The 22,795-nt window shown below is 45.6% G+C and overlaps 2 non-coding genes across 2 annotated transcripts; both read left to right on the top strand.

Moving 5' to 3' along the window:
- The first annotated feature begins 21,871 nt into the window (after positions 1-21,871).
- Positions 21,872-21,943, top strand: TRNAA-UGC (transfer RNA alanine (anticodon UGC)). Its single transcript has one exon. It is a non-coding gene; the product is annotated as a tRNA-Ala (tRNA).
- Positions 21,944-22,449: 506 nt separating this feature from the next.
- Positions 22,450-22,521, top strand: TRNAA-UGC (transfer RNA alanine (anticodon UGC)). Its single transcript has one exon. It is a non-coding gene; the product is annotated as a tRNA-Ala (tRNA).
- Positions 22,522-22,795: the final 274 nt, after the last annotated feature.

Raw genomic sequence — 22,795 nt, 5'->3', positions numbered from 1 at the left:
CACCGTCCCGACCCAGCCTCTCCCCACCCTCCCCTACCTACCCACCCAGCCCCACCCAGCCCCTCCCTGCACGACAGACGGACACAATAATCCCCTGTGGGCTGGTGTAACCAGGAGGTTCCTACCAGTATTTGACCATTCTTCACCCTGCTGGTCAGTTCGGGTTGGCGATGAGTGGAGGTTTTGGAGTGGGTGGGGGGTGTCTAGTATTGGTTACAATCTAAGCCTCGCCAGTGATGTTAACCGAGGCTGTAAAATTGAACTCGGGCCACCTGATTCAACACACGACGCACTAACCATTGCACCCCCCACCCTGCTCCCCTCTGTTAATGAAGCCATCGAAAACGAGTTAAGCATCAAGGTGAGAATTTCGTTATTGACCTTCGCTTCGGCGACGGTTTATGATAATGAGATTTGCAATCGAGTACAAATTGTCCTCTAAAAAAAAAACGAGGTAATGACAAACTTACGTCTGATGGATTTTCTAAACGGCCGTGTGAACGCGCTGCACAATGCAGCTTCGCGGGGCCGAGCAACGCGCGAAGCTCCGAGCATTGCTCTTCCGCGGCTAATACCGGGGCCAACACAAACCACGTCGCCGTGTGGGTTTCGAGTGAGAATGTCCATCAGCGGAGCGCGTTGTGGTGTCACAACAAGCAGCGTCCGTTTATAGAACACAGCCGGCGCCTGTTAACGTGTCGCCAAGAATCACAATTTGTCGTCCAGCTGCGTGAAATCGCACACGCGCGGGCATCTTTTGCTACATCTCTCGTCGCCGCCGTGGTTGTTGTAGGACATGCCGTAAACTCACCGATAGCGGTCTCGCGCACGTTCTATTAGCGTGCTATGTTTTACTATTCATACGCTTAATGGTGTGTGCGTGCGCGCGCTCGTGCGTGTGTGTGCGTGTGTTTTACGAGGGCTTGCCAAGGGTGCTGCTCACGCACGGCCGTGGCTCAGCTGTGGCAGCGTAGCAACGAGAGCTCGACTCGCAAGCTGAGAGGAGGGCGGTTCGAATCCAGGTCACGGGTTCGCTCTGCAGTCGATAACCTTCATTCCGAAAATAATGGCACCTCTGCTCGGAAATAAAACGCACGCGTGTGGGGGATAACGTTTTTATCTGCTTGACAGTTTATGCAATGATTAAATAACAGCTTGCGTTAATGTTGCGCCCATGGTTTAACAAATACAACGGAGCGCAGTGGTTTAGCCTGGGGGAACCGCTCATGGTTGATGTCCCTGTGCACATTGTATTTATGTTGAACTTATTTTGCACCATACTTAGCCAACCGCGGTAATCGGTGGTTGCCAATTACTGCCGGCCAAACACAAAAGCAATATATTCTCCAAAATGAATATATCTTGCGCGTATTTGTGATGCTTTCATTTGATATAAATCCTCGACAGTAAGTAATTTTTTTTGTTAATTTCAACGTTCGATTTGACATTACACACAATATTTAATCGATAATGAGTTGTGTCACTTTGTTATGCCACTGCTGGATGAATATATCCCTCCCCGTGCCATGTGAGTCACAGTGGTTGTTTCACCATGCCACACCAACCTCGTCTGTGTAGTGCTACGACCCTGGCGACCTGAGTTCGATTCCCAGCCAGGGCAAAACACGACTCGTGAGTGATCTTGTCTGTATACAGACAAAACACTTTTTTCTTTCCAGTTTCATGATCTACTTTAAGAGCACGGACACATGTTTCTGCCAAGGATGAATAATTATGCATGTTCTTTTTTATTTTTAATGCTTAAAACACATCGATTTATTTTATGTCATTACCATCTTCCTTAGCGTGAAAAAAACAACACATGGGTGTCCTGATTAATGATGCGGTGTGCGTGCGTGATAACCGTAACGGTACCACGTTAAAGATCCCGTGACGTCGCTCGTAAGAGTAGTCGTGGTCCACACTTGGCAAATTTGAAAAAATTACTGGCAGCAAATTACTCAATTGAAATCTAGGACAGCGGATCATCGCCACCATCCCTACTGTGAAAACTTGCCAGGACCCTCCTGAACGAGAGTCGTGAGACACAGCAAGGCTCCCTTGAGTAAATTAATGTAATGTAAATACTCCTACGAAACGATGCAACGTATGAGCATTTCATTGTGAGGCCCAAAAAAGCGAACAAAACACAACAGCTTCCATTAAGCTAAACAACATTAGTGGTGACAACCTCCACGGGGCCAGTACCAGGCTGGGCACAGCCTCAAGGTCACGTGGAGTTGCGCGAAGGCCAACCGGTTGATAGTCGGGGGACAGACCCAGGAGTGAAAACATCACCGTCCAGCTTGACAGGCAGAGACGCACCAACATCTCTCCCCCACTGTGCCCACGTGCTGATTTTTTCCTGTTGCGTGTAGTCACTTTAAGAAGTTTCTTGTTCATGTTTTTTGTTTGTTGCGGTTGCACCCGAGTCAAGAGCCGCATGGCTCACAGGGCTATACCTAATACATGAAACTGAAAACTGCGCGAAAAAGCTGCCTGGAGCTCTGCTCACGGTCTCGCCCGTCTGGCTCTCGTTGAACCTCGAGGGCAGTGGCCACCAATCGTCCACAGGGGTCGTTCTATATCCTCCTCGACGGAGGGTAATCATCACGCGACTGCTACCAGCTGTGGCTGACAAAAAGTCCACTTGGTTTCCGGGCCCCCGTTTGTGAAATTAACCAAATTCCCCTTTCGAATGTTCTCGACAATTCAGCCCACTCTACTATGCAGAGCAAACATTTCCTTTTAGGTAAATTAAAACCATTTTTTCTTATGATACTGCATTGGCAGTGGTGAACATGCACAAGTTACAAAAACTCACATTGATTATTTAGATCAGTGTTCTTCACACATCATCAGTGTGAGCGCCGCCACACCGTCTGCTAGGGGTGTTCTCACGTGTTCTGTATTGTCAGCATATATTAGGTGACGTTTCAGGCAATGACCCTTGCCATAAATAGTGTAGAAAGAACTGTGAAGAAGAAACATTGTCCTTTTTTCAGGAGGTGGTGGCTGGGCATTTAAGCTACATGCCTAAAGGCCTTCTTCTGCCAAAGCAGCTCACGTGTCCCAGATCGTTCTCGAATATAAACGTACAACCTATATTCCAGATTTGAAGCTTTCGTGACTGCAAGGATTCATACTCTTAGGTTTTTTCGGTAAAGTCACGTAGGTAAAAAATAAATAATAGAAATAAAAATTATAGAAATAATAATAAAATTATAAATCACGACGTTTCGGAGGCAACACAAGTCTCCGTCATCAGGTGGAAACGTCACAGCTAGATTTACTGTATCAAGCCTTGATACAGTAAATCAAGCCTTGATACAGTTAATCTAGCTGTGACGGTCCCACCTGATGACGGAGACTTGTGTTGCCTCCGAAACGTCGTAATTTATAAATGTATTTCTATTATTATTTCTATCATTTTTATTTCTATTATTTATTTTTCACATACGTGACTTTACCAAAAAAACATAAGAGTACAACCTATACATGAAAAGAGACGAAGATCCACCAAGCAGGAGCACCTATGAAGGCTGATAAGTGCACAGAGGGTTGATGTGGCCAGCACAATGCCCGGCCGCCTTTGTCTCCCCCGCTCACGATGTTTACACACACTGTGCCAAGTCCATGGGATTAAGGTTGCGTCGACCTCGGTGTGTCCCAGGACAAAGCTCCGATGCCACGTTGCTGTTGACGTCGTTAACCGTGGCTGGGAATCGACCTCAAGTCACAGGGTTCATAGCACAATACGTGCACTGCTGTGTCACTGCTCCTCACCATACACAAAGACAAAGATTCCCCCCCCCCCCCCGTGTAGCCTGTAACAGACTGTTGGGGCAAGTGCTGTTAGTGAGTTGTTGCACCTATGAAGGCACATGCGCACACACAGACAAGACACATATCTTTCAATTTAAAGCTTTCGTGAATGCAGGGATTCATTTTCTTGGTTCTTTCGGTAAAGTCGCGTAGAAGGGAAATAATAAAATAATAAAAATAAAACATAATTAAAGAAAATTCTCACGACGTTTCGGCCACAACACAAGCAGCCGTCCTCAGTAAAATGATAATTCTTATTATTTTTTATTTCCCTTCTACGTGACTTTACCGAAAGAACTAAGAAGAAGACACATATCCCCCGTATAGCCTTATTATTCTGTTGAGGCAAGGGCTGTTAGCGAGCACCTAATGAAGGCTGGCACGGCACACGAGGGGGTGGGTGGCCAGCACCACTCCTGCCCGCCTTTTTCTCCCGAATAACGATGGTTAGACACCGCACTAGGTACTCATTTGATGCTGAGTCGACTTAGGGGAAGCCCAGAACCGGTTCAGATAATCACCACTGGTTTTGGCCGAGCGCGAATAGAACTCGTGTTGTCGGATTCGTAACGTAGCGTGCTAACCGCTACATTAACGCTCACACACAAAAGACAAAGATCCCCCATTTATCCTGAACACACTGTTGGGGCAAGTGCTTTAAGCGAGTTGCACCTATGAAGGCCGGCATGGCACACGAGGGGGTGGGTGGCCAGCCACCCCGCTCGTATGAGAGGGAAATTGTGTGTTGGTAAAGCCCCATTATCACGCTGCCTTTATCACCCCAGTGCTGATGTACCAAGTACTCATTTGAGGCTGAGTTTACTTAGGTGAGGCCCAGAACCGGTTTAGATAATCGTCACCGGTGTTGGCCGTGAGCGGGAATCGAACTCGAGTCACCGGGTTCGTAGGGCAGCGCGATAACCGCTGCATCCACATTTCCCCACTATGCACACAGTACACGCACATGCCAGTTTCTTCACTTACATTGCCCTCTGTTCCAGCGAGGTTACAAGGGAATGATTTCTGAATATTCTCAAGCTGATCATATTCCAATTCCGCACTCGTGCTTCCTATTGTAAGCGGCCAATTCATTCTGACTTCCCTTCGCTACTCCCAACAGGTGTCGGTATCGTATTGAGCTCTTTAAAATGAAGTTTCCTTATCAGAAAGAAAGGGGAAAGGAACTCTCTGCTGTTAATGCGTAAGGTTTTGTTTTCCTAAATTGCATTCATCTGAAGGAAAATTTACCTTTAGCACCACACCAATAGATCAGTCGGCTCTACCGGTGTTTTAAATCGTAGCCTGGTTCGATATCGGAATAGTGTTCCAGACGGTATGAGAGTCATTGGTAAAATGTTAAGTTTAACGAAAATGTAATTGTTGTTTATGTATCGATAAGTCAAGAGATATTTAAGTCCGTGCTTTCTATTCTTGGTTCTTTCGGTAAAGTCACGTAGAAGGGAAATAATAAATAATAAAAAATACAACATAATAAAATAAAATGTTTTAGTATGTTTTATTTTTATAATAAAAAAATAATTATTATGTTTTATTTTAATTATTTTATTATTTCCCTTCTACGTGACTTTACCGAAAGAACCAAGAATATTAATCCCTGCAGTCACGAAAGCTTTAAATCCGTGCTTCCTGTTTGCCTTGGGTTAAAAGTGGCGGTGCTGTGACCTCGTGCAATTCTCTCCCAAACGTTCAATACACAACAATAATGCAACATGCTTGCTGTTCTGCAGACACCATCGACATTCTGCGTCTGTTGTCTGTGTCTCAGTCTCATTTCTGCACCGCATTATTTCTTCTAGTCAACAGAAATGTCTAAATTCGGCAACATTTTTGTCGGCACATCTGCATCCACGCGAAGAATGACCGCTGGCAATTGTAAAGAGCGTCTGTCCACAAGTAAGGTTTACACATAGATGAAATAACTACTTCCAAAATCGCTTAAGCTGCGGTATTGCTTCATGCACTTCTTCCATTCATGTGCCTTCCAACTAAGCATACACGAGTTCAATTCCTGGCTCTGGCTAACATTAGTGGTGAGCCATATCTGAACCAGTCCTGGTCCACCACCACCACCCCCACCTTCATCTTCACCAACCCGCACTGACCCACGTGGTGACGAATGACCGAGCAAAACTCCATGACCTACACGGGAGCGTGGGAAGTCCTTTATCCAGCAGTGGATAGCCAAGGGGTAGTCAATAAATTATTATTTATAATTATCAATCGCTAGCCACATAAAAAAAATGTCAACAGTGACAGACTTAATAAAGCACCAATCATAAATGCGGGGGCAATTACGGTAGTTTTGCATATACGGTAAGGCGAAGAATTATACAGGTAGGAGTAACAGTTCCACACTGCCCACCAGGGATTATTTGTCTGTCTGTCGTGCATAGCCACGCCCTCGATTTGTATTTCATAGAGCGCTTCGGGCGGGCTCAGCACCACGTGACGCGCCGCCCCACGCAGCTTCCGCCGCGTGACACGGATCGCACGAATGCGCTGTCCAACCAAGTTCCTACCTGCCCACTCCGAAGGAACGTGTTTGCGGCAGACTCCGGTCGTGAAGATCGTGGCGCTTCACCTCAGCACTTTATGATGCATTGAAGAGGCCATTGAACGGCTCCGCACGTAACTTGCTTCCAAAACGGAACAGCCACACAAAGTTCGCAACTAAGAAATCAGCAACGTGCACTCGACGAGGGGATGGTGATGACTAATGGTGGAGCCAGGATTTTCAGGTGGAGGGGGGGCGGCAACCCATCCAGCAATGAAAAATGATAGAGGAGTTGTTATAGTAAGTAAGGACTTGTCCCTTGCTGTTTATTCGACGCGTGTGCGGCGATGGTGCAGCCATCTATCGAGGGTCGAATTCGAACCGCGTTGTGTGATTGGCATCACGCTCGCTGAAGGTGTTTTCCTTCAGGGAAGTCAAGTCGTGTCCTGTATACGCAACTGCGGACAATTCTGTGAGTCACTTATAACCGCTTTGCCGTTACTTATTGCCAATTATGGACTCAGACTATTGTCCTATCATCTCATAGAGTCCCTGGCACGTAATAATATGCTACACAGTGGCAGTAGGGGTCGCAAAATGCTGATTTATTACCCCCCCGCGCCCCCCCCCCACTGGCTCCGCCAGTGGTGATGACGACCATCACCACTGGCGAGTAAAGATAAATGTGTCGATTTATTGCTCTTGTGGCAAATGCTATGCTGGGCAGACAGGACAAATGATCAGCACGAGACTAAAAGGACACCAAAGGAAGATTAAACACTCCCAAATACAACTGTCGGCAGAGGCAGAACACGAGTGCCGACAAGGACACTCAATTGATTTTGACAATGTTGAAGTTCGGTGCAAAACTAGTGACTACTGGCCACGACTAATTAGAGAATCTGTCGAAATTTAGAGAAATAAAAAAAATAACCGTTCGGATAGCTACAGGCTTAGTGCTGAGTAGAAGCGAATAATCAAATAACACATTGTTTAAATGCATGCCTCTACTGGTCACCATACGTCATTGGGGATTACCTGTGAACAGACAATAACAGGAACTGCTAATTTAGTGCACACAAACAGGAGGAACAGGAGTTACAGGAACCTTGCGCACGCATAACGTACGTTGATTACCGTATGAATAACCAAACCAGTAGTGGATTTATATGCATTCATTAACCCCCCCCCACTTCGCTCAAGAAGGGCTCAGAAATGACGTCATCACATCTACCCCTCTATTTAAGGAACCAAACGGGAGGAAGATTTCTTCACAAATCTGGCTTCCGCCTGATGATGCCGGTTGTATTTATTGGCGAAACGTCACGGTACTCAGATTATAAATGTTGTGGATTTGCTCTCCAACACACCGATGTACTGCCCTAGTAACGAATTGGCCACGTTCTGTTTACGTATCAAACCTTACTAATTGGCTGTGTCGGGTTTAACGACACATTTACGCGATCTAACAAAAAAAACCTCTATTATGGATGATATTGGTCGCGAATGCCTCCTACGTGTTAAAGGTGACGACAATGATGGCGGTGTCGTTCAATGACAGCAGTGTTACAACTGGGGGGGGGGGGGGATGCCAGGCACAGTGGTTGTGGATACCGGCAATCCAGATCTGGTGGATTATCTGGCCTCGGTGACTCCAGCGGTCATAGTAATTATCATAATAATTTACTCTTCTAATGGCGCCTTTCACCCGGAGGTGTTTGTGGGTACCAGTAATCCAGAGCTGGTTGCAGTATCTGGCCTCGGTGACTCAACGGTAATAATCATAATAATGTATACTTCTCATTGCGCCTTTCACCCGGAGGTCACAAGGCGTTGGACAAAACAACAACAGCCGCCATTCGCTACACTAAGTGGCGGTGACGTCACCAGGACGCCTGTGCCCAGGTGCATGTTGAGGCCACGTCAAGTGTCGAAGGTTCGCTGACAGAGGAGGTCACGGAACAAGACCCAGGTGCCATGGGTTGACCGAGTGAGATGACTGGCAGATGCGCCTGCTGTGCACCCTACCAGTGCAGGACCACACCAATAAAATCAAACACAAAACAAACGATTCAGAGAAACACCCTTAAAAATAAGTAGAGTGAGTAGCGCGCGGTCAGAAGGTTTACGAGTTCAAATCCTGGTTGGGAGTTGACTCCGAGGTCGACAAAATTAGTCACACTTTGTGTTGGAAGTTAACAGCATTTGTCCGATAGAGAGACTGGTCCTCTGCCATACGAAAGTGGAATTTCCACCACTGGTTCAGGGCTGTCAACTGGAGATGACCACCGCCTGCCTCAAAGCTCACTTGAGCAGCAGGAGATCGCGTTGGCATTTTTTAGTGGATGATGCACAACATCATCTTGTAAGAGCAAATTCTGTCTTGTCCGTACAGATCTGGAGTGCCAGGTCCTGGAATGTGCACTGGATTTTCTGTGAGTACGCAAGTTTCTTCCCGCAAACAAACCAATCATTGTGGAATTGGCCCAAGGTTACAATATATACGCAACCTTTATGATTGATTTTTATTCAGTGAGTAAGCAAACGGCAACTCTTTGTATTCTGAACAGACATTTTTTAAAATATAAATTCAATAAGATATTTGACAGCAAGCTTGTGTGTATATATGTGTATATGTGTGTGAGCCTCAGCCTCAAATGAGAACCTGGTTCGGTGTCTACACATCACCACCGGGGAGACAAATGCCGTCGGGCGTGAAGTTGGCCACCCACCCCCTCGTGTGCTTTGCAGGCCTTCATATGTGCTCGCTAACAGCACTTGCCACAACAGTGTGTTCAGGATATATGGGGGGATCTTTGTCTTTTGTGTGTGAGCGTTAATGTAGCGGTTAGCACGCTACGTTATGAATTCGACAACACGAGTTCTATTCGCGCTCGGCCAAAACCAGTGGTGATTATCTGAACCGGTTCTGGGCCTCCCCTAGGTCGACTCAGCATCAAATGAGTACCTAGTGCGGTGTGGAAACATCGTTACTCGGGAGAAAAAGGCGGCCAGGAGTGGTGCTGGCCACCCACCCCCTCGTGTGCTGTGCCAGCCTTCATTTGGTGCGCGCTAACAGCCCTTGCCTCAACAGAACAATAAGGCTATACGGGGGATATGTGTCTTGTGTGTGTGTCCATGCAACATTGACACGGCTAATGGGGCAAGTCGCTGTTGGCAGCGTCATAAATGCATTATTAATGACCACAGTCAATAGATGACTTGCGTTTATCATTTGTGCCATATATTACATTTGTAAAATTATTTTTTCAATTGACTTAAAGCTTTGCTTTAATCGCCAGTTGGTGAATAGTAATTATCTTGTGTGGTCAGCTATTGTCACATAAAATATATTTCATGCATCCATAAATTTTGTATATGGCCAGGCGACATGGGAAAGTTTAAATCCTGTTGAGGGTTGACAACGCGCCTTACATCCCATCTGGGGTTGATAAAATTAGTACCACTTTGCAGGAGATGTTATAAAGAGAGGCTCGCCACCACCATAGCAATGTCGAATTTCCTCCACTGCCTGTGAATTCCCTCCACTGGCTTTGGACTGTATACAGAGCAGGAAAACACTTTTACATTTTCGAACACTTTCAAATCAAGGTTGAATGCATTAACCCTGTCTATCCATCTTTAATGGGCGGGTGGTGGGGGGGCATGATAACACTTGCAAAGATAATCCAAAATGAACAAAACTTTAGTAATACCCTATTGAAAACCAGCCAAATTTATCAAAGAGTTGACCAAAATTGGGCACAGAAACAGAGCAAAAACAACTATTTGCAAATACAAAGTTCCCCATCGGCTTCTGTATTGCTAATACTGGTAGGAACCTCCTGGTTACACCAGCCCACAGGGGATTATTGTGTCCGTCGTGCAGGGAGGGGCTGGGTGGGGAGGGGCTGGGTGGGGAGGGGCTGCTCACCCCGTGGTGCCCTTATAAAACTCAACGTTTAACCTACTCACGCCGGCTTGTGCCCGCCCTCACAGTCGGGCATATTTGCGGGAATACACCACGCCCTGGCCGTTGACCCTGGCCATTGACCGAGCAACCCAACAACGTTCCTACCAGCTCCCTCCGCAGGAATGTGTTTAAATACGTCCGAAGACAAACACGTGTTGCAAATTGTTAAATGATACACGTGTATGCATTCGTTTTCTAACTCGTTTTACTACGATCTGCTGCCCACAGTGATCACATTGTGCCATTTCACCGGAGCAGTTTCTGGCTCTCTGGCCTCAAGACCTGGACCCAGTGACCGGCAGATGTTCGCCATCCGTCGCTGAGTCTGTGCGAAACAGACTTAAAGCGGTGCTGTTATTCCAAAGAGCTTACGTGCTACGTGCGATCAGCGCGGCACATTTGTGACGGACTGGACTGGATAAGAGAGTGCGATAACAAATGTTCAGACTTACTTGCATAAATGTGGCATCAATATAAACGTTTGTGTATAATAATAATAAAAAAATCATTTCTGCTATTCTGCATTTCAAGGAACATCAGCATCGGTTTATCGGCAACCCTGATCAGAATAAACAGCCGAATATTACTTGTTGACATAAACAAATACAAACACCAGTGATTCTATGAACCGATTTTGGGTAACCGCCCTCCCCCCTTCTCCAACACGCACTGGCCATGGGTGGAAAAAAACCAGATTTTTCCAGCGGCAGGCATCGGGTTTATTCTTTAATACAATTAAACCCGATTTCAGGGAATTAAAACCTGGTTTAATGAATACGAAACTCTGATAGGCTTAGGCTGCTTCCTCGTCGGTGCTGCTATCGTACTCGGGGCCGTCGGGCACGGGGTAGTCGTAGAATGCGGCGGGCAGGTTGGTCGTGATGAACACGAGCTTCTCCTCCACAATCGTGGGCGCCAGTGAGTTCCTTCGCTTGGAATGGATGAAGCCCATCGTTGAGAAGTTGGCGAAGCGCGGTTCTGCAATTAGAACCAATTAAACCAGATTTCTCCCAATCTCACATTATCGGGTTAAATATAAAAAGGCAATTAAACCCGATTGTAAAAAACCCGACTGTGCCACCCTTGGAACTGGCCAACAAAGTGAAGTGTGGTCAACGACTGACCGACACAGCGTGGAGAGGTGGGGGGCAGTGCATTGACAAAGGGCTGTAACATCACAAATACATACACGCTATAGCTGCCCTACATTATTTTTCGATATTAATAGTCTTCAAAAGAGACGTAGGGTGCAGGCTTTGATGGCCTAATACAAACCATGGCAAGGACCTGTTACAGTGTGTAAGAAATGCCACTAGGGAGACAAAGGCGGCCGGGTGTGGTACTGGCCACCTACCCCCCTCGTGTGCCGTGCTAGCCTTCATTTAGGTAAAACTCGCTAACAGAACTTGGCCCAAAAAGGTCTGCGAAGGCTATACGGGGGATCTTTGCCTTCGTGTGTTTGTTTACTCGCCGCGGCAACAAAAAAAATGCGTTTCATGTTGCAATTTGTATTGCATTGCACAATTCAGGAGCAGCAACCTTTTTAATGAAAATTTGAAAAGCAAGACACAGCCGTGCGGTAACAAGGTTTGTCCATATTGCATTGTTCCTTGGCAGGGGGGGCACGGTTCATTTAATAGCCTCATGGAAGATGCATTTTTAAATCTGTGCAGAGCACCACCAGTAATGTACAATAATGACACATTGTTACTCACCGCACCTGGGGGGGAAAAACACATTCGCGAAGATTTTTGGCAAGTTACTCATCTGTAGGATATCAGAGGCTCAAACAGACACAGTCCACTGTGAAAGATAATTGAACTGGGAGCTCCATTTCTCAACAAAACCCAGAGACAATATTCAAGAATAAATACGTTTAATATTAACAGCTTTTATGCTATGCCATCTGGATTGATGAAATCAACTTCCCCCTGTACAATAAGCAGCCCCCCCCCCCCCATCATTAACTGCCTTCAATTCCTATCTTAAAGCCTCGCATCTTCTTTATCGCCCATTCTCTTCCCTCGCCCCTCCACCCCTTCCCGTCCCTCCCCTCCCCTTTCGTGATCCCGAAGTACCCTCTATCGCGGTCACTCATTCCTCAATCCCTGCACTCCCCTGCCATCTAAAGCGTTCTATTCTGTCACCGTTTTTCTTTTTTTTACCATGTCAAGCGCCTTGAGTCGAGGTGCTATGTAAATATAAAATCACATTAAATAGCTTGATAACCATTGGAATGGTGCTGTTTCCAATCCCAGTTGTGTGTGGTGGGGGGGTGCTCAACCTAGGGAATCAAAACAAAAAGGTGACTCTTGTGGATGAGGCTATTTTCCTGTTTCTTGAGTTCCCACGAGGTTAAATAAGAAATGTAATGCATCCCTGGGCTCTAACGGTGCTACACTTGTGATTGGCGTTAGTAAAGCCATTTGTGATCAGGACTTGAAATTGTAATTTTTGGTAAGACTTAACTCGAAAAAGGAAATGCATTTATGATCCTTGCTGTTATGATAAATGCCATTTTAAATGCCGCACGCGAGCTCCGCTCACGAGTGTCATCCATAATGTTATTTTTGGATTGCTCTCCAGATTATAATTTTGCAGAGTTGTTGTCGTGGTATAATAGTCAAGCACACTCGACTTGCAATCCAGAGGTTGCGAGTTTCAACTGAATCTGCCGGCGCAGAAGTTAAAACAATGGTTCATACTCTTAGGTTTTTTCGGTAAAGTCACCTAGGAAAAAAATAAATAACGAAAATAAAAATAAATAATAAAAATCATAGAAGAAATAATACAAATAAAATAATAATAAATCACGACGTTTCGGAGGCAACACAAGCTTCCGTCTTCAGGTGGAACCGTCAGCACAATTGCTGTATCAAATTAAGAGAAATCTCAAGAGACCAGACCTTGTATATATACTGGTTAAGGGGGGAGGAACCCGGATGGGCAGCTTCAAATCTAGAATTAAAACAACGGTGCCAGCTCCTTAAAGTTGACTCCCCTGCCGACTCTGTCCACTCAGTCGTATAAATAGGTTCACCACAATTAGTCGTGAGTGGTGGGGTCAATTTTGGGTAAGTCCCCACGTCGTCCGAGACGTCTCGCCAGCGTGGAAGAGTAGGCAAAATTCGAGTCCCTCTAGTGGAGGCCATTCTACCAGCAGCGGCGGCGAGATGTTAACTACCTCGCCTGGTATGCAGGTAGTCCTCGGGTTTTTCGCTCCACATTTAGACACATGCGTTTTAGAGTATTTGTTTGCAATACATTTCCACGTGATAAGCCACTTCGTTGAGAGATCATTTGTGGCCAGGTCACTTCTGACAAAAACTTTATAGCTCAGTGGGCCTTACCTGCTAAAATAAAAATAGAATACATACATTTATTGTAAGGCAGCACTTTAACCCTTTGAATCCCTGTTTCACGGAACCATTTTTTTTATTTTTTGGTAACCTGGTAATATAAAAGTTCTGAGATGTTTTATTCACGTCAGACTTATTACCGGGTTCTATATTCTCATAGTTTTTTTTTTTAAACAGCACAAAGAGCATTCTTACAATGCCCCTAAATGAGGTAGCCTTACATACGAACAAACGATGTCAGAATGTTGTATCTGCCTCAGATATACGAGTATGTATTGCAGGCGTGGCACAGATGGGAGTTCAAACGAATTGATATTATTTCCTGTCATGCCACAATTTCCATTTTGGAAACATACTGGACGTGAAATGCGCGTGCTCGTAATTTATAATATTCAAGATGTATTTCAGATGAAAACTAAAAACTAAATCACGTGCACAAATATGAAAACGCATTTTACATGTTTCTTTGTTAAGCCAATATAAACCCTAACTATTATATTTACTTGTACTCTGGAGTAAACAGACGAGAGAGTTTCAGTTTTATGAACAAACAAACACAAAAACAGTTTCACATTGACATCTACCAGGCAAACGTCTCTTGGAACATTGTTGTCCATCCACACTCATTTAATTCGGCAACATTATTTAACATAAATAAACATATCTATTCATTGTCTTGGTGTTACCTCATTGGCAGTGTGTGCATAAGCACAAGTAACAGACAATTCAACACATTCGTCAATAGCACTGTTGGTATGCTTTGGGTCTTTCGGTAAAGTCACGTAGATAGGTTCAAAGAAAATAACAAATGTTGTGGTTTCACGCTTCAACACACCGGTGGGCTAAAGCAGTGAACTATTTGTCTTTTGTCAACTTGACACTTTTTAACTGATTGGCCGTGTCGGGTGGTGGAGGGTTACGACACATTTATAAATAACGCGATCTAAACCCAAAAACGTTGATTATGAATAATATTGGTCGCGAAAGTCTACGTGTTAAAAAACTATGGCGTTTCGATCGCAGCACAAGCGATTTACATCAGGAAAAGGGTGTTAGCTTCTAAAGGCAAACTGTTTATAAAGGTTTTAAATGGGCGTAGCCCAAGTGTCAACAGCATGGGCGGGGCAGCTGATGTTAATGTAGATGGTGGTACTCGTAGAGGGCGACAACGGCTCTGGTGGTGGGTGTCCACCAATTAAAGGGCTGCCAAGTAATCATTGCATCCCGCTTTACACAATCATACTGCTGACGGTGGAGGTTGCTGCTAGAGGTGATGGTACTTCTTCTTGGTTCTTTCGGTAAAGTCACGTAGAATGGAAGTAATAAAATAATAAAAAATAAAACATAATAAAATAATTCTCACGACGTTTTTATTATTTCCATTCTATGTTACTTTACCGAAAGATCCAAGAAGATGAATCCATGCAGTCACGAAAGGGCTGCCAGGTCTAAAATGGCAACCGAGTTATGACTTCTACTGGTTGATAACGTCCTTGCAGTGATTGCTGAGTTGGTACCCATCTTCTTGGTTGAAATTGTGTCCGTGTCTATATATATGGATGGCTTCATGAACGAATCTTTGTTGATAGCCAGTGGGTTTGCAAAGTACCGTCGTTTTAGAGAAATTAATTTCGCGTGAGCCCACCGCATTAAAGCAATGATCAGCTACGGCCGAAGTATTGGTCTTACCGTGTTTCAGATCTGCCTTAAACACGTTGGTGGAAACCCACCACCAGCGCCGTCATCGCCCTTTACGAGTACCATCACTTACATTAACATTAACTGCCCCGCCCATGCTGCTAACACTTGGGCTACGCCCATTTCAAACCTTTATAAACAGTTTGCATTTAGAGGCTAACCCCCTTTTCCTGATGATATCCGCTTGTGTTGCGATCGAAACGCCATAGGTTTGTTATTTCCGTTGAACCTATCTACGTGACTTTACCGTAAGACCCAAAGAATATGAATTCCTGTGGTCACAAAAGCTTTAAGTCAACACTGTTGGTCTTAAAAGGAAAAAAATATATAAATACAGTTGGTGATATTTTGGGGCAAAGGCCCCCTTAAACATAGCATCTTGAAGCCCTTGTGTGTCCCAGCAAACCTCTGCATTGGCATGAAGCTCCTGAACACATCGGTGTCATCACATGCGAGAATAGGATCAAATAGCATCCCTTCTCTGCTACGGAACAAGGCCATTGCCCAACACGTTGCCATGGTGTTATTGACGAACAGTGCGGACGTCTTTTACCACTTGGAATTAGCATTTTTCTTTTCAGCATAAATCAGCCTCGAAGAGAACGCCTGTTTGTTTTGTTGAAATTTCCACCGAGCATGCCCAATTTGAGTCCGGGCGAAGGCAGACGCGCCATTTTCCAAAGCCAAGAAAAGAAATCCTCCACAACTATTTACATATAAACCTCCTTGCTATTTTTAAACACGGCAATCGTTTCAATGGCGAACGGTGCTGTCATTGGAACGCACCTTCGCCTGACCCTTCATAGTCCGGCGTGTGCGAGCACTCGCGCACATAAACGCCGTATACCATACACCACTTTTCGCACGAGCATACACGTGGGGGAGGAGAGGGTGGGGGGGGGGACATCGTAATTGCAGCGGCAACATTTTGAGGTCAATTGTCTGTCTCGATCCAATTGCAAGCTCGTCGTGAGGCCGGCATGCAACGACGAGGCACATTAAATTAACAGCGGGATGACAGGAGTATATCGTCTCCAATTGAGCGGTGATTAAATGTACACATCAAACGCATCATCAGTGCAATTAGAGCCGATGCAATACTGCTGCTTTACAATGGGCCACGGTGCAAAGCGGCCGCACTGCGTTGCGCGTTCAGCAAGCGCCACAGAATTACTGCCTGTAATATCAGCCTATCACATATCTAAATATACACACACACATTTCTGTCAATAACACTGGGGCAATAAAAGGGAAAACATCATAGGTGACGTTCCGGGCAACGGCCCTTCTTCATGAGCAAATACGTTTGCAATGTGTTCGCTTTTCTTTCGTGATGTGTGCGCGCGTGCGCCACTCGCGACGCGGTATCACCAAAACAATTGGAAATTGTTTCCGTTGCAAGGCCGTGATCCGGTGATGAATGTTGGCGAGTTTGTTCCCCCTTTCCTCTGCGCTTTGCGGATCCGCCGCCAATGCAGCCCCTTATCTACCCGCACGTGGTGTGCCCAGTGGCTGTGCTACAAGGGGCCACGCCGCTGCGGTGTAAATGGATGAGCAGGCCGAGCTTGCGATGTAGAGGTCACCGGACTGGTTCGATATACCGGCGCCTCTGTCCACGCAGCGGTGTAAATGGGTTCGCGGCTTGTCGATCACGAGGTCGCGTACGGTGGGGTGACGTGTGTCGGTGTGCTCGCTCCATGCCTCTTGCCAACGCGTTAGGCCAGCATGGAAGAGCAGGACAAATACCCCCTGAGAAGGGGCTCCCTGTCGTGAAGGTCCTTTCACCTGATCCACCCCTACTGGACATCCGTGTTCATCGGATTCCACATGTTCGAAATAAAGATTCGGATTCTGAAGTCATTGAAGGGGGAGATTTGTATTGTATAATAATTAGCCAGGGTGGAGTGGTGAAACAGCAGTTCGCGTGCTGCGCTATGAAACCGGCGACCTCGGTTCGATTCCCAGCCACAGCTAACATCAGGCCCACCGAGCTATATAGCTCTTTTTTCAGAAGCGACCTGGCCACAAATGATAGCTCAACGTAGTGGCTTATCACGTGAAAAGGTATGGCTGCCGAATACTCTAAATGCATGCTGATTCTAAATGTGGAGGGAAAAAACTGGAGGACCGGAGAAAAATCCATGCGACAACGGGGAAGAGAGACGTGCAACCTCCAAATATGCAGGCGTCAGGGTCGGGATCAAACCCTCACGTATGCTACGCGAGGTAGTTAACAAGCACGGCCCCACACACCCTTCAACAACCCGCACTGAGGAGTGTGGTGGAGGCATGGTCAATTAACCGTTCAACCAGCACGGCGTGGGCGGGGACTTTGTTCGTTGGTGGATGAAAATGGCTCAAATGTTATTTTATAGACTGCGGTATATATTGCAACAAACAACATCGCACTTACAGCACCACGTTTTGTTGTCCACTCATTGATATGCTAATTTTTTCTCTAACCCCCCTCCCTCTCTCTGCGTCCGCCCTCCTCTGTCTAAGGCCACCCCACAGAGACGACCACCTCTCTCTGTTACCTGTGTTGCTCTCTCTATGTATCTTGGTGATATCTGTCTGCTAATATGTCTGTCTATAGTTTTCTGGTTAGATTTTATGTCGCTATTTCATTATACCTGATGATGATTGCTTGTGTTGCAATCGAAACGTCGTATTCTATTATTTAATTTAATTTATTATTTTATCTTTAGACGTGACTTAACCGAAAGAAACAAATAATAATTCCTGCAGTCACGAAAGTTCTAAAATTAAGATTGAGCTATATATCTTTTTTGGAGAAACGACCTGGCCACAAATGATAGCTCGACGAAGTGGCTCATCACGTAGAAATGTATAGCAGCCAAATACTATAAATGCATGTTTGCATGTTTCTAAATGGAGGGAAAGACTGGAGGACCCGGAGGAAAATCCATGTGACCACAGGGAAAAAATGAAAACTCCAAATATAAAGGCGTCAAAGTCAGGATCAAACCCACGATTTCCTGTATACCAGGCGAGGTAGTTAACATCTCGCCACATCTCAAAAAGAGAACAAAGTCGTGGGAAAACCAGGACATGCAGTAACTCTTAACAGATAGTTAAATACCCCGAAAGAACCCAGGCTTTCCCACCCAAATAATGAGAGAGATACAAAAGTATTGCGACGCCAGGCATAGCCGCTGATGGCAGACACAGGCCTGCAGTGGGCTGTGCTTGTGCATCAATGTGCATGCATAAAGGATAAACCATCTTAGGTTTACTCTGAATTATTTCCATGCCGAGACGAGAGTACAAAGCTGATTAAATGTGTCACCATCTGCAAAAAAAATCTATCAATTTAAAGGCACTCAAGAATGACAGAACATTTAATAAAATGAATCAAGGGAATAATTCAAATTCATTTCACGTTGCTTGAAGGCACATCGTTTTATTAAAAATATCTCTAAATGTGATCACGTTGGCCTTTGGCTAAAGGGTGTAGTAGTGTGTATATTTGTAAACACGGAGCGCTGTACAATAAATAGTAGTTTTACAATTTTATTTAAATTGTATTTCTCTGGGCCTCACTTCCCCTATTGTATTCCATTTGTGCTCTCGGCATCGTGTTTACGAGATTAAGAATCCGTTCGGAAAATTCACAGTGCAGTGTGTCCCGTGCGTCGGAACACAGCCCGTGGAAAAGACGTTGAATATAACTTCTCTGGAAAAAAAAGCCTTTGAGTGGCTCTTATATGCTTTAACAATAGATGTTGCAATTTATAATATACTCTGCAATGGGATTGTCACATGACAGAAAACACAGTTTTTAATTCTCCAGAGCTAGACATTCTGCAAAATCAAGTAGAAAATCGAATTTAACGTTAAATATTGTTTGTGAGGTAATTGGTTAACCCAGACTGAAACCATCACACTCATTGCATTTGAAAATCCAGCTCTTGGGCCTTTGTTTCCATAAATATATGAGAAATTCATGGAAATGCATTGAGATTAATCTGTTATGTTGATTACCCCTAGTTTAAAAGGGCCTGTCCATTCTCCATATACCCACTGTTCAACGCGTTGAATATCATGCCACCTAAATTTAGTTTGATTAATATTGTGATCATAGAGCTCGTCCACGAATGTGACTTTTGGAAACCACTTACATTTTAAATGTATTTGTTATGCAGTCTTTAAGTGTACATTTTAAAGTTACGTCCGTCAATAATTTTTCTTCATTAACATGTTATGTCTGCATGTTGAACTTATTTCGCACCGTACGTGGCCAACCGTGTTAATCGGAGGTGTCTTATAATCGTATACCATCAACAAACGGTAAATGCTCCGCTATAGCGTCACACACATTTTCAAACATTTCTGCAACTCACATTTGCATTAATCGACCACAATTTCTGCACATTGTATTTGTCTGCTTATCAGCTTGGCTGACTGGTGAATGGAGCGTGGCCCCAGCTCACAATTGTTACTGTGACTAAGGACAAATACAGTGAGGGGGGGTGGGGGGGAATGGCACACAATGCAAATACCGCTTAAAGCTGCTGCTGCTGCTGCAATAAACAAGCTCCTTTCCAGTTCATAGTCACGGGTCCGCGCGAGAAGTAAAGGAAACGGCATTGTGCCTCTGGGGTGAGTGTGAACCACTGCTAATGCACCTCTGGGCTGCTGCTCATGCTGCTCCTGCAGCGGAATGAACTGTGCAGCAATTTTTGGAGTTGAACTCCGAGCGAGATCCCACTGAATTTGCTCGGGTTCACGTTTTCAGCAAAGCCCACCGCTACGTGGAGACTTTTCTAAAAAGCCGGTGGACACTGCGCGATCGATCAACCCTACCTTCCCCGCCCCCCCCCCCCCCCGATATTACAAGCAAAGAAAAATATCTAAGTGGAACAACATAGTGAGCAAGTGCACTCCCAGCGAGCGGAACGAGCTGTGCTCGGGGCTCCATGTCAGACATCGTGCCGAGCAACAATCGACACAACCCGAACAAAACACATCTCCCGTATACCACAGCGGTCTCGTGTAGCCCAGCTGCCCCGTATAGCCCAGCTGCCCCGTGTAGCCCAGCTGCCCCGTATAGCCCAGCTGCCCCGTGTAGCCCAGCTGCCCCGTGTAGCCCAACTGCCCCGTATAGCCCAACTGCCCCGTGTAGCCCAGCTGCCCCGTGTAGCTCAACTGCCCCGTATAACCCAACTGCCCCGTATAGCCCAGCTGCCCCGTGCAGCACAGCTGCCCCGTATAGCATTCCGCTGTCAGCACCGCAGTTCCAATTCAAGTCACTGCCTTTGTCAAATGGCTCTTCAGCTCGGTCTCGTTCACTTAAAATCAAGCATGCGCAGCAATAATGCACGATCTTGCAGTACACACGTGCAGAGGTCTACCCGTAAAAGAATTCCCTAGTGCCGGCGACATGGAACATTGTAAGAGGTAATGATGTAAAATGGTTATTAAAATCAACTGTTTGGCATACTCCTTTGGGAAGTCATGAAAAGAGAAATCAATTTTGTATACATAGAAAAATATGACCGTCTATTTTGTTTGATCAATTTTAACTGCCGTGGCATACAATGATGGCAAGAATAATACTTTCATTTATATAGCATCATTCATGCTAATAGCATGAGGCCCAAATCCTAAATACAGCCACTGCGAAGCGAAATGAAAATGAATAAAAAATTTAGAAATGGCACCAAAAGTAAAAATCACAAACAAACAAAAAAGTTATCACAACAAAGAATAACACTAATGTAGAGTAATTTGCAGGCCTCTGTCAATCTACTGCTGGATGACAGACTCTCTAAACTAGAACTATTCTAAGTTTACCAGGAAAGGCTCACACTGAGCTAGATAGCTCTTTTACAGGAAGGAACAATATGTTCCACACTGCCCACCAGGGATTTTTTGTCTGTCTGTCGTGCATACATATATATAAACAGCTCTTTGATTCATAATCAACGTTTTTGGGTTTAGATCGCGTTATTTATGAATGTGTCGTAACTCTCCACCACCCGACACGTCAAATCAGTAAAAAAGTGTGACGTTGACAAAGACAAATAGTTCACTGCTTTAGCCCACCGGTGTGTTGAAGCGTGAAACCACAACATTTACAATTTTAGTACTCTTTGATTGGTGGAGACCTACTGCCGGGTACGGAGAGGGGAGGTGGCTAAGGGAGGAGGATCAGGGGAGGGGCCTAAGGAAGGTGGGAGTCAGGAGAAGGGCCTGAGGGGGCAGAGGAGGGGCCTAAAGGGGGGGGGGGGGGTCAGGGGAGGGGCCTAAGGATATGGGGGGGCAGGGGAGGGGCCTAAAGGAAGGGGGGGTAAGGGGAGGGGCCGAAGGATATGGGGGGGGGTGGTCAGTAGAGGGGCCGAAGGATATGGGGGGGGGGGGTGGTCAGGGGAGGGGCCTAAGGGAGGGGGGGGTCAGCAGAGGGGCCTGAGGGAGGGGGGGTAAGGGGAGGGGCCGATAGTTAAGGGGGCTGGCTACCTGGCTGGCTGCTAGCGTGGTGGGGATGTAGCTCAGTGGGATAGCGCGCGCTTTGCATGTGTGAGGCCCTGGGTTCAATCCCCGGCATCTCCATGTTGGAAGCTTTTATTTAATTCATTTTTCCAACAAAGGTTGAATTCCAAAATCAATTGGCTGTGTCAATGTCCCTGTAATAGGGGTGCACATGGATTCTCGTAAATATTACCCTATATGAACGTTACCTTCGGATGAATTTGTGTTGAGTTCAGGAACTTGCTATTTGTATAACTGGCGATGCACACAGTGATCAAATGGTTTACTTAAACGTTTGGAGATGAAAACAAGCGCTTAAAAGAATCCAAAACACTTTTTTTTGTTTCCGAATTAAATATTTTCAAGAATAAATACATTGGGAAAGCATTATAGGATCCATCCACATGTATTCTTGTTATTTCTTTTTGTTTCAAAGAAATACGTTTTGCTTGGACTCTGTGCAGACTCGATGTGGACAGGGCCCAGGGCCCACAGGAGAGTGAGTGGGTTGAGGAGGGAGAGGAAGAAGCTGATGACGAAGTTTCAGCCCGTACCTAGGCGGAACTGCGCTCAGGTAGAACCGGGATGGGGATGTAGCTCAGTGGTAGAGCGCACGCTTTGCATGTGTGAGGCCCCGGGTTCAATCCCCGGCATCTCCACGAAGTGACATTTTGCCAGTGGCCAATTTTACTCAAATGAATATGCGTGGCCTGCACAAAACGTCTGCTTGTTTTCATTCATTACGGTTGCTGAGCACAGATCTAGATGCCCAACATGTCATAACGACAGCAATGAACAGCACTACAATCAAGGTTGTAGTCGATAAGAGTTAACATATTTATTTATATAGGAACAACAGTTCCACACTGCCCACCAGGAATTATTTGTCTGTCGTGCATAGCCCCTCCCAAAAAACATGTACGCTCCAGGATT

The sequence above is a fragment of the Lampetra planeri genome, chromosome 35 (genome assembly GCF_965212315.1).
Source record: "Lampetra planeri chromosome 35, kcLamPlan1.2.h2, whole genome shotgun sequence".
NCBI lineage: Eukaryota > Metazoa > Chordata > Hyperoartia > Petromyzontiformes > Petromyzontidae > Lampetra > Lampetra planeri.
Note: the sequence above shows the minus strand (reverse complement) of the source record. Positions and strands in the feature narration are given on the sequence as shown.